Consider the following 13,136-nt stretch of genomic DNA (forward strand, 5'->3'; position numbering starts at 1 on the left):
AATAAAAAGGATATCAGAGGCAACAGTGTAAGCTTCCATCATAAATAGATTATTCCTTGTAGACGTAGAATATGTGTAGCAAGTTCCAGAGCAGTGCAGATTCCCCTCACACCCCCCCTCTCAGTACATTTAATTTTTCTGCCAGGTTCCGTCTGAATGGAGGATCTCAATGTTAGGATAAAAGACTCTACAGGACTTTACTCTGACCTTTTTACAGAGTGTCAGATTACATGTGAATACTCTGATTGCTTTATCCTATAGTAAAATAAATTGTGCCAATTATTTTACTATTCCTTTAATTATAAAATGTGATCACGCTAATTAAATTATCTTGCTCTTGATTGCACAAGAGTATTTACATTACTGTGCTCTTAATTAGATTACAGAAATATTACTCTGGGTCTTTTACCAGAAACTTGATTAAAGAAGGTTAAACATATCAGTTCTCATTGCTTTACATTTGAAACACTTACTGTGATAACTTTACCCTCTATTAGATTGTAAAACATTACACTGATATGTTGTCCTTGATTATAATAACAAATACCTTGTTCTTTTACCCTGGATGTAAAGAGAATGTTTTGATTGTTTTACCCTGCATTACAGTAAATTATATTACAAATGACAATTACCCTCATTGCGTTACATTAGATTAAAGAAGGACATTACTTTTACTTTGCTGTTCTTTTGGTTGCAGAAGTTTGTCAATTTAATAAATGTTCCCTTTACTTTACTTCATTTCACAAGGATGTGACCATATTCATTACTATGCCTCAATTGCATAAGATTATTAAAGTGACTAATTTAGCTTATTTCGATTTATTGGAGAATATTCTGATTTCTTTGCGCTGCAGTAGTTTACAGAATAAAACTACATTAAATATTATGTTGAAAAAGGTAGTTGTTTTCTTGTTTAATTGTGGTTGTTTCCACTAAATAAACACTTTACTTACACATGCCTAAATGGTATCAGAATACCATATAAATTAGTTACTCTTTACAAAAGAGAGTCTTTACAGAGAGCACCGCCCGCCTTAATGTTAAAAATGAGGGATGAGCCCGCCACTGTGGCGGGCGCATCATAATCCCCACCAAGGGACCCCCGCCCTTATGAGGATGGCCGGCGGGAAAAGTCCGCCCGCAATCCTAATGACCTCCATAGTGTTCACTTTCAAAGAGAATGATTTGTGATATTCAATTAAGATTCCAAGGTTTTTTTTATTTCTTTAAGTGGGACACTGGACCAAATTCACATAAATGAGGCCACACTTTGAGAAAGGTAAAGTACCACTTGCAAACGTACAGCTGCATTTTGGTTGACTGCTGATCCCACTTCACAAATGGGGCAGAAGCCTCTGAGAGGACAAGGGAGAAAACACAGATGCTGCACAGATACAGGGCTCACCTAGCCCTCCCTGCAAGACAAACCATTGTATATATTGTTGTTCTGTTATGCAGTTGCTAGCGCGACCCATGTGGTCTTGTAAGGAGGAACTGCTGATGTTAAGATAATCCTACCCCCTCATACCCAAGTGGATCACAGGACCAGCTTTGACATGCACAGACCTTAAAAATAAAAAACCTGTATCTGAATTCATCTATTGATATATTCACACAACATTGCATGGCATAGCATCAGGAGTCACTACATTGTAGCCACATCATCTGGAGTCCCATAACATTGTAACTTCAGTGGTAACCTAAATATTTATATATAAACAACTTCACTGCAATAGAATGAAGTAGCAGTTTCATAAGCATGTCTGTTTAGTGCAGTTTACTACTCAAAACCAAAACTATTGACATCAACTTTTGGCTATAAAGCCTTGTTCAACCCCATATAAAGCATTGTTCACACCCAACTGGGCAGTGTCTCTAGGTCATCTTAAATAGTAAAAATCTTAAAAATAAATATAATAATAAAAATGGAAGAGTCAACAGATTGTCACAAGTATCACATTGTTATGATCTCAATGGTCATAGAAAGGTTAGTATTAGGCATGAGTGGACTTTTTAACTTTGTTGGTGGAATCAGAGGAATTTTCATAATACTGAAGAAGTAAGTGCCTTCTGTGAATACCAAAAGTAGGCCGTTTAGGATTTTGTCTCAGATTAGTTCTGTGAATCGGCCCCACAGAAACAAAATATAATCAATTAAAAAATAATTAGTATAATTAATTTCCCACTCATCCCCCTACTAACCCACCAAAAGAAATTCAAGTGGAGGAAATCAGCAAAAGAAATTCAAATTGAAGTAAAAAAACTTTAAATATGTTTCCAAATCATGAAAAACTAAATTATACCCAATTATATCCAAAAATATATACACATAGTTACCATTAAAATGCTACCTTATTTTTTGTTTGAATCTGTTAATTTCTTTTTTCAAGTAAATAATGAGGTTTACAGACAGCAAGGCACATAACAGTAAGATCAGCTTTACAGCACTTTACAGCACTTTCAGGAATGCAGTCTCATGAGGTACAAGAAATTGTGCACAACTCATATGCATAATGTAGAGTGGGGTTGGCCATACATCAGTCTGCCATTGTTAGTGTGTATTCACCACCTAGGAGAGAAGATATGACGCAAGCACAGCAACCCACTCAGAGGGTAGCACATGCTCATTGAGGAAGAAACGTGCGATTCAAAATATAGTAAAACAGTAATCAAAGAAATCAGAGCCCTCTCTCCCCACCCACAGGAACAGCCGCACATGTTGTGGTTAAGCAGGAGAAGACATTGTGTCTCTACGGTAATACTGCAGATTTGGGTCCTGGAGTAGAACTTGTGGAATGAGATATGCTGCCTGTGTAGTCCCTCTAAGTAGGCAGCCCCTGGGTGGCTGCTGGCTCTTTGCTACCTGTTGGTGGATCAGTCTGAGCATCAGTGGCATGCTGAGCGGCGTTTTGCAAATCAGTAGGAATAGAGTCCCAGTTGGGTGCTCTAGACTGTCTTCCCTGTGCAAGGCAACACTTTCCGCCTGAGCTCATGTGATGAGGGATTGTGTCCCGGCCATGAGCACTGGAGGTTTTTGCAATTGCGGTCGCTGAGTGTTGAGTCGCTTAGCTGTCAGGTACCCTATGTCAAAGAAGCAAGATGTGGCCCTTAGCTTCTTGTCCCTTCGTTAAAAGCCCAGAAGACATGTTTTACATGTGTGTAATGCAGGGCCTCCTCTGCAGGCAGACATATAGTGAGTGGCACTGACTACCTGACAGTATCATTCTAGGGATGGCAGGTCCATAACAAGTGGAGGAAATCAGCATCACCCAAGTTTGCGCTCCTACTGGGATGGGGTAATAGGAATGTTGGCCACTAGCACTGATAGGGAAATACCGAGGACATGGGAGGCATGTATTGCAGTAATCTTTCCTAGGAGTAAAGCACATAAGGCATCTTCTAGGTTCTTAGATTTTTGGTTCATTGTGGCAAAACAATTAACAACACGCCTGTGGAAATCAGAGGAACCCCAGCTGAAGACGGCTTGGTCTCTTTCTATGCTGAATTGGGTAAAGGCGGAGGCGGTCTCTCTGGTGCATGAGGATATGCCTGGTCTCTGTAAATTACCTAGTTCCACTGCATGGAATGCAATGCTGTGTTCGCTTCAGGGGTTGGCGCTGGATGGGTCCTTGGCCAACTCTACTCTTTTTAATGGTGTGGTATACATGTATTGCATTTCGACCTGAACTATACTCTGACTTGCAGGGAACGTCCACTCTACCTCAAAATGTGTTGTCTGTTATACCAATAGTCATGAAGTGCGCCTATTTGTGAACGCTGGTGAAGTTTTTCCCACAACATTTGAGATTTATGTTTCCTCACCCATCCACTGTTATAAGGCTCTTGTTTTCCTTTAATATCCTCCCACCCTGACTGTGGTTTTAATTTGATGTTATTATTAAAAATGTTTGACTGTATAAGCAGTTTGATGGGATGTGGTGGAGTGTAACCATATATGCTGTACAAATGTAATTGATTTATACACGCATAGTAGCGTTTTAATGTACTACAACGGGATGGACCAGTCTTGATGTAGGTGGGAGGAGGCTCAGTGACTGGTGGACTATGCTAATAAATGTTATTAGTTGTAAATAATGATGTTGATGCAATTGAGTCATTGAAATACTGATTTATATGTTGGATTTAGTTATCTGCCCACTGGTCTCACACAATAATTTTTATGTATGTATATTGTTTTTATATTCAAAATTGGCAATAGGCAGATCAACCAAAAAAATCAGGGAGTTGAATAGGAAGGAATGGCCAGGGGCTAGACCATCCTCCTCCATCAAGGACTCATGGTAGGAGGGTCCCATCGCAATAGAGATCCCCCAGGGTGCGAAGACCTACCATGAGCGATGTGGCTATTTCCGCAGCTGAAGTGGTGGTTCATCCCCTGGGTGCGCCAAGTAGGGCCCTTGCCAGAGCATAGGAGTATACAGATCTTGGGATGTAAAGGCTGCAGCGAAAGCAGCAACATGCTACTCCCAGCAGTAAGGGGTCAGGTATTGTTCCCCGCATGCATGGGTGGAACAGGTGAAGGGTGCGTGGCAGACACCAAGCAGGCTTTGTCGTAGCCATGTCAGCAAGATGAAGGCGCGCCAACCATTAGGCTACCCATTGGAGTTGGGGTGCAAGATAATAGTGTTCGAGGTTTAGTGCGACAAGCCCTCTCTGGTCTGTTTGTAAGTATAATTTCAAGAGTGCCACCCTGCAGCGAGAGCTCTTCCATGTGAATTAAAATAGTAACATAGCACAAAACTATATTAAGTACAACTATATTTAAAATAATAATCTAAAAGATGTAAAAAAAGAAAATTCTTGCTTTCAATTTCAATTCAATTTCAATTTAGTCTTTATTCAATCTTTTTCAATCATAAAAGATACATAAAATAAGTGATAAAATGACATAAAATGTTGTAAAAAACGAAGGCATTACGATTAAAATTAGAATAAGAACATTTCCTTTATGGTTATATACCATAACAACACTTATGAAAAATTGATTATAAAGAGAAAATAACTAATTTTTGATCGACACATTTAAATTCATCATGGTACACGGTTGTAGTGTAGTTCCTATATTCCCAATAGGCTCTGCGCATTGGAATAACATAAACAGCAGTGTAGACGTAGGACTGAGGTCATCTAGGTCTCTACTGACTATGTTAAACTTAATTTAGGTTTGCGCCAGCTAGCTCAGAGGTCACTAGAAACTTTCTTGAATGAATAGGGAGGGCTGAACTTCCCTGATTCAGACGAGAAGGGATTCAGTTTCTGACAACCGCATAAACATGACAACTTTGCTCCCTCAGAATAAGAGTGTATCTCTAGAGTCGTGTGAAAACAATAGGCAGCTATTTCACTCAGTCAACCGTGCATACTTAGTTTCACCAGACTGCAGAGAAAAAGAGAGACGGGCGTTTTCAATAAAAGGTGTTATTTATTGAGCAGTCTTCTTTCTCATGCAAGAGAAATGAATTGCCGCAATTGCAATACATAAAGTAAAGTGCGTACATTAAAAGTAGTAATATGAAATAATACTGTAAAAGCATTGATATGGGTTCTTAGCCATATGATACTTTAAAATGGATAAAATATATACATACATAAAAACATTGACTAGCGTACTCAACTGGTGCTTCTAACTACGCCTACCCCGGTGTACCTGACCTAAGCCTAATACTTGGGAAGGAGTAAGTAAGTAGCAGTTTAAGTTAAGTTGGTAAAGATTGTTTTGCCAAGAATCTGCATCAAGAATTCTCTTAAGGGTTTAGTCAGCTCCGTACCTTGGTAATAGAATGTGGGAGGTCTGGTATCTCTTTCCTCAGGACTCGATCTCCCAGCAACCCGCAAGGGTAGGCTGGAAACACCGGAGCTGGATTTTCTCGGCTGGAGAAAAGGACAGTGTCTCTCTCAGTGCGTCAAAACGGGAGGGGCGGCTTCCGTGGGCTCTCGCATCAGCTGGGCTCTCGGGCAAGTAGATAGCCGCTCTGCTCCAAACCACTATGTGTTTGCTTAAGGCAACTGTTGGTATATTTATACCTGAAAGGTGCCGAGTTTGACGTAATGTTGGACATAAGACGTCACTAAGAACTAACAGTTCTTTCTGGACTCCAGGAGTTCTTGTTCAAATCAAAACAAAAGCAGGGGGGATTTCCCGGGCTGCTGGAAGCTTGGTTTGTTTAAAGAACGCGTTCTGCTTTCTAGGAGTCGATGGGAGTAGCAGTGCTGTGCTTTGGACTGCATGGGCTATTACTGAATATGGATATAATTCTTATGCCTTTATCAGGATATTATTGATTATAACCACATAAGGGCATGAATCGGGAATATCGAATTAGGGTCCTAGATAGAAACACAACAAAGTTATATCATTATCTTCCTATTTTTTATACAATATACACTCGATCGCCACTAGAATGGGACACCACATAGAATAAAACAGGTTACCTACTAGGATACAGAACCTACATTGATTACTGGCTACCCCTTCTGAGGGGCCAAGTTCAAATAAAAAATTTAGCCATAGCTATGACTATGACTTCACTAGTATCTGTCTTTAGAATTCGCAAAGCCAATTGGCATGATCTTGTACCCATTTTTTGACAGATCAGCTTAAGCCATTTATGACGTGGGCTCTTGTGTGCGGGGCACACAAACTGGACGTGAGCTAAGGACTCTTCCTGGGATGGACACCTATGGCATTTTGAATCTGAATCATCACCCCACCTTGCCGTGAATGATTTTAAGGGGAGGGAACCCACTCTAAATTGGTGAAAAAGCTTCCTGTCACCAGGTCTCGTAATGATGTCCCAGTATGCCTCCATCCTGTGTTCATATTTCTGATCTAAAAAACAGGCCGGTTAAGGAGGCACTATTTACTAGTGACAGGGACTTCTGGCAAACCATGTCCCTATATAAGGTTTTAAAATCTTTTTTTTTATGGGAACAGGTTCCCTTCAGGGTCCTCCAACAAATGGATGAGCCCCATATCATTTAGTGTACCCTTGATCTTTTGTAACCATGTGATTTGTAAGGACTTGTCGGCTTCTCTAATATGCTTAACTGCTTTAGCATAAGGTGTTAACTCCGGGGTGGTCCACAGTCTTCGCCAATAGGCAAGAGGTCTAAAACCCGTAGCCTTCTCGAAGGAAATACATCCCAGATCGAAAAGTAAAGGTTTAAGAGGGGACAATTGAGGGAGACCGGTCAATGCTCTCAGAAACTTATTCTGGGCTAGGACTAATGGACCTATGTTTTTGAAACCCCATGGTTCCGCACCATAAATTATTGAAGCCCTAACTTTCCCTTGATAAATAGTTTGTGCCGGTCCAACTGGTTTGGTATAGGATAGCCGATGTTCTTTGAAAAGGGCCCCTGGTAGTTGATTGTGCCTTAGGACTATAGCTCTATCTGTGGCTTCCAATTCATCCTTTTATCCATAGTAACGCCCAGGTACAGGAAGGAATCAGTTTGCTCCAGAGACGCATTGTTCATTTGTACTCTGGCTTTCACTGTTTTATGTTTGTGCAACACCATCAACTTAGTCTTGTCAACATTGTCTACTAGATCATGGTCGTTGCAAAATAGGGTGAATCTGTCAAGGGCTCGTTGCAGACCAGATTGTGTTTTAGACAAGATTAAAGTATCGTCCGCAAACATTAAAATCAGAACCCTAGAACCAGCCAGAGTAGGGGAGTCTGTTTGATATTCAATATAATATGAGATAACCTTATTTATGAACAATCAGGAAAGGGTAGGGGCCAAAACACACCCCTGCCGATCTCCCTTGTTCACAGAGAAGCAATCAGTTATCTCCCCCTGTTGTCCCCACCGAAACTGGGCATAAGTAGACTCATGAAGCTTGATAATAAATGATGAAATCTCAGGGGGCATCCCTGCTTCCTTCAGTGTGTCCCACAACTGAAAGCAGGGCACTAAATCGAATGCAGATTTTAGGTCTATAAATGCTGCATAGAGAGTCCCCCCTGCTAAAACCACTGTATTCGAATATAGCATCATGGATCTAAAAACTTGGAGGCATATTATCAAGAACGGCGATAAAATTATCGCCACTTTAGCGGCAGGAAACTGCTGCTAAAACAGCAATAATGGGCTTGGTAATATGTCCTTGTGAATTCCCATAGCAGCACAGGTTCTGGTGTTAACCAGGGCTGCTATGGGAATTCACAAGGACGTATTATCAAGCCCATTTTCGCAGTTTAAGCGACGATAATTTTATCGCCGCTCTTAACACCTTAGCTGCGTGTAAACATTTCTCCCCAGTGCTGCGCTGTCCATTAGAACTAGTGCTGAATGGACGTTCAATGGTCGTGCGCAGCACTGGGGAGGTAGCGCTGCTGACGACCATTGGCCGTCAGCAGCACTTAAGGGGTTAATAATTCGCCCCTTGGTCAATAGTTCTAACGTGGGAAGGGAATCCTGCTTGATAGGTGGATAACATTTCATTATCATCTATCCACCTATTTACCCTACTAAGCACTAATCTAGCCACAATCTTTTGCAGAGTGTCTATAAGGCTTTTAGGCCTGTAGTTAAATGGGCTGGCACGGTCCCCTTTTTTATAAATGGGGATAATTTCTGCCCCATGCCAGGATTCCGGTATGGGGGCACCCGAGCCAAGCTATTGGCTAGAATAAGAATATATTTAAGCAAAGTTCTGCCTATTGGCTTTAAATATATGTGCCTTAACATAGTCCTGGCCCGGGCCCTACCTGCTGCGACACCGTCCAAAGCTCTCTCAATTTCTCCTAAATTAAACGTTAGACTGAATCAGAGATTACTCGAGTGTAATGTCTAAAACTATCTGTGGAAATGAAAACTGACTCTGGTAGTGCACGACCCAGACTTCTGGTGGGATATTGTTAACTGGTGCTGGCCCTCTACCCCATTTAATAATTTGCCAGAACGGACACCAGTTTTTCCCATTGCTTGCATGTAGCAAGTCCTTCCATCTATTTTCATTGAAGGTCTTCTTTGCCATTAGTTGGGTTTCCTTATATTCAGACCTAGCTTCCCTAACCTCCTGGGATACTCCCAACCTAATAGCTTGAGAGAGGTGCCTAAAAGCTATCCTACATGCCCCATCATACCAATATGCCGATTTTTGAATAGGCTGCTTATGAGATCTTTTTTTTACCTGTTGTAAAAAAAGCTTTCAGCTTTGCAAACAGGTCCTCATGGACCTTTGTGAGAGCAGGGAGAGAGGCCTCATCAGTTCCAAGATGAGAGAGGGCTAAAAGGGTGTCTTCAAGAGTTGACTGTAGGAAGACCATAGTGCCCTCATCTTCTGAGACCTGTGCCCATTTTAATCTACGGCAGTCATAAGACATAATTAGTTATGCTGTTACGATTTATATTCCTACCCTCACCAGAGGAGGACCCTTTGCCTCTAGTGTCAATATCAAAGGATCGTGGTCACTCTCTGTTCTTTGAAGAACCTCCATATCCCTTAACCTTGTCCATAATTCTAGATTAATAAAAAATTAGTCAATCCTACTACTTCTTGACCCATTATTAAAAGTGTGGGAGCCTTCACTATCAGATTTGACCTCCCGTTAACAGCCCTAAGGCCCCTCTCCAAAGATAGACTTTTTAATTAAAGAACTGCCTCTGTCCATTTATTAATTGGGGGGAGCGTCAAGGATGGAATACCCCAAATCACATCCTTGTTACTGGTAAGGCTTCCAACATCTAAGCCAAGTGGCTCAAACGTACAGTTAAAATCACCAGCGATAACCCGATGGCTTATGCCTTTTAAAGATTTAATAAAAAAGTCCAGTCTAGAAACGGTTGGGGAGGATTTCCCTCCGACCACCCCTCTTGCATAGACATTCGATATAAGCTCTGGCTCATGATAAAAACGTGTTTTAATGGCCAGAATATCTGGATTGTCAATCACTAGCTCTTCTACCTGGCAGCCCGCCCTCTCTCTAACCCAGATATTCAAACACCCAGATTGTCTCCCTTTAGATTTTGCGATAGCTGGTTTACCAAAGGCCAAATAGCCTGGGCGAAAAATCGTGCTCAGTGACCAAGTCTCCTGAAAGGCAACAATGTCATAATTGTCTGTGAAGATTGACCAGTCAGAAGAGATGGTCTTTGATAGAAGGCTAGCAATATTCCATGATTTAATACTTATTGATCCAGAGACTATACAGCCTCTCCCTTCTATCGATAGCAGATTCCCAATATTCTCGGTTCGAGTAGATGCTGCTAGCTAGGGGCTTCGCTCAATCATGGAGCAAGGAGCGGCTGGGTAAGAGAATTCTCTAGGGCTTCAGATGGTAGTCAGTCGTAAGCATCTAAGCTGGACAGAGTGGCAAATCTATTCGCTAAGTTTAGGTCAATGGGTCTGTGTGTGGATATTTGTGGTACACATTGGACGCCCCCCTCCAGACGGAGGGGGATAGCGAGGTCTATAAAAGAACCCTAAAGGCACAAGGGAGATTTTCCCAGGATAATGACCTCGATTTCTACTACCTAGATGGGCCTGGAGAAATCTAACAACTTGTTCATTGTTGAAATTAGCGACTACACAATCACCCCCGTGCTTCATAGCGTGACCTATCCATGCAGAATGTCTAGCCATTATAAGCTGGTTACAAATATCCCAATCCCATACCCCAACTTCCTTCAGTTGTGTGGTAAGCAAGTGCATGGTTTTAGCCATTAACTGGTCAGTGGATTCAGTCTGCCCAGCCTGTAGGGCCGGAACATTCCTCAGGACCACCATCAATGGGGCGGCGGCCGGTGGGAGGTGTAGGGCTCGTGGTCCTTCTAGATTCAAACTAGGTGTCAATCTAGCATACATAGCAGAAGGATCTCGGCCAGTTGGCCCAGATGCAAAACTGGGTTGGGTTGCTAAGTTAAGGGTGGTGGAGAATTGTGCAGTGTCACTTACTGTCCTTACGCACGGTCTACTACCCTCCCCCCTCGGAGTACTAGGGATAAATTGAGCAAATTCACCAGAGATATTCCTTGTTTTGCCCATATTACCACCCGATACTACAACACCAACATCGGAAACAGTAGCTACCATGCCATTCCTCCTAGGTGATGGGAGTGGTGGCCTTATTGTTGGAGGATTGACGGGTATGGGCTTAGGTATTGCAAGAATACACAGCTCGTTTGTTGTTGTTGTTATGGCAGACTGGTTAATTTTTGCCAACGAAGCCTCGATAGTTCAGTAATTGGACATAACATTCAGTTCAAAATTTGTTAGTCTTTCTTCAATGAATGTCAGTCTGTCCAAAATTGGGAATAAGGAAGTTAAGATTATTTCCCCCAATTTATTCCACATAGCCTCATGTCCTTCTGGGGAATGAGCACCTACTAGGTCTAAATTCGGACCACCAGAGTTAGCTGTCGGGGGCTCTGCTATAGGTGGTGGGATTAACGATGCAGCTCCTCCATTCTTGTTTGTCCTTTGCATTTTAGCGTTTTTCTGCCTCTGGGGGCCCCCACCCGCTTCCTCTTTGTCGGTGGCTCCGTAATGGGATCAAGGGTTTGATTTTTGGATTGGGGCCCAGACCTTGTGGAAATGCGTAGAACTGAGCTACTTGCTGTTCCCTTTTGTACCATCTCAGCAGTCGAAGTGATGATAGAGGCTTCCGATATAATAGAAATATCCAATGGCACATTCGGGGACTGTCTAGCATCTCCTGCCAGCACAGAGTCAGTGTCTGTGACCAAACAGCGTTCGGGAGTGCGAGCAGACATCAAACCACCCAATGATGATCATTTAGAGTGGAGGGGGTCCAGGGATAGGCGACGCTCTGTTAGTGCAATCTCGTGAGCGAGGACCAAACTAGCTCTGATTAGAAATTGGTCCAGCGTCCCCTCCACACTTCCGCCGGATGGTGCGCCTCTCCCTCTTCCCTCTCGGGTATTCATCCTGGACAGAGTACAATAACAACAAGATTCCGAAGTGTGAGTGCCCTCAAGGAAACAAACAGTAGATCAATGCAGACTGACCTTGAGTTTTTGAAGGGTTTGGAGGGGGGCCCGACCCGGCCTCTTCCGGTCTCTAACGGGCTCAAACAGGCCCTTCCTTGGCCCGAGCTTCGCCCGGCAGGCGCCTACGCGCGACCCGCGCAGTGGGTGCCGTGAGCGGTAATGTAGCCTCCCCGCTGGCTGTCAGATGCAGGCAATGAAGCGAAGGTTCCTGGGACTTGCAGTCCGGCCAGCTCACGTAATGCTCCTAAACTCCAGCAACGATGCGGATCCCGCGAAGCGGGTGTCGCGAGCGGTGATGTAGCCTCCCAGCTGGCTGTCAGGTGCGGGCAATGAAGGGAAGGTTTCTGGGACTTGCAGTCCCGACCAGCTCACGTAATGCTCCTCAACTCCAGCAACAATGCGGCTCCTGCGAAGCGGGTGACGCGAGGGGTAATGTAGTCTCCCCGCTGGCTGTCAGGTGTGGGCAATGAAGGGAAGGTTCCTGGGACTTACAGTCCCGTCCAGCTCACGTAATACTCCTCAACTCCAGCAACGATGTGGCTTTCAGTATTCTGTCCCACAACATTTTTGACATCTCAATATAGTTCACATATTATTTGTGTCAATCAATATTTCTGAAACAATATTTTGGTGGAATATTGGTAACAAAAGTGCTACCCGTGTAATTTGCAAGGCAGGGGAAAGTCAAAAGATACATAGCATTTTCAGAGTTTCATACAATATGCAGTTAGTTCCATTGTCACAAGAATGGTATTACCCTGTACATAACATCAAATCCTGTTGCCCATGACACTTACGATTTTTTTAAGTAACCTCCACTTTTTTTATCCTTAACCTTAAACTTATATGCTATATGTGTTTTCGTGTTTTATGCAAATACATAGTCACAGACAGGGGATTACTCGCACGCATGCACAAACACACACTATGGGTGGGTGGCACTCGTGGAGTTTCACTCCGTGGAATTCCACAGTTACATGAAAACTCAACGACATTCTGCGGATTCCCGCAAGTGGGTGGAAATGGCGCATTGCTCTAGTTTGTAGCTCCGGGAGATTGTTCGGTGCAGCACCATCATTGCAAATGGCATGAAGCGGTGCACCAGAGGGCACTGGTTCTTTGCAACCGCTTGAGTAGATTTTCTACTTGAGAGA

This window comes from Lissotriton vulgaris, chromosome 10, assembly GCF_964263255.1.
Source record: "Lissotriton vulgaris chromosome 10, aLisVul1.2, whole genome shotgun sequence".
Taxonomy (NCBI): Eukaryota; Metazoa; Chordata; class Amphibia; order Caudata; family Salamandridae; genus Lissotriton; species Lissotriton vulgaris.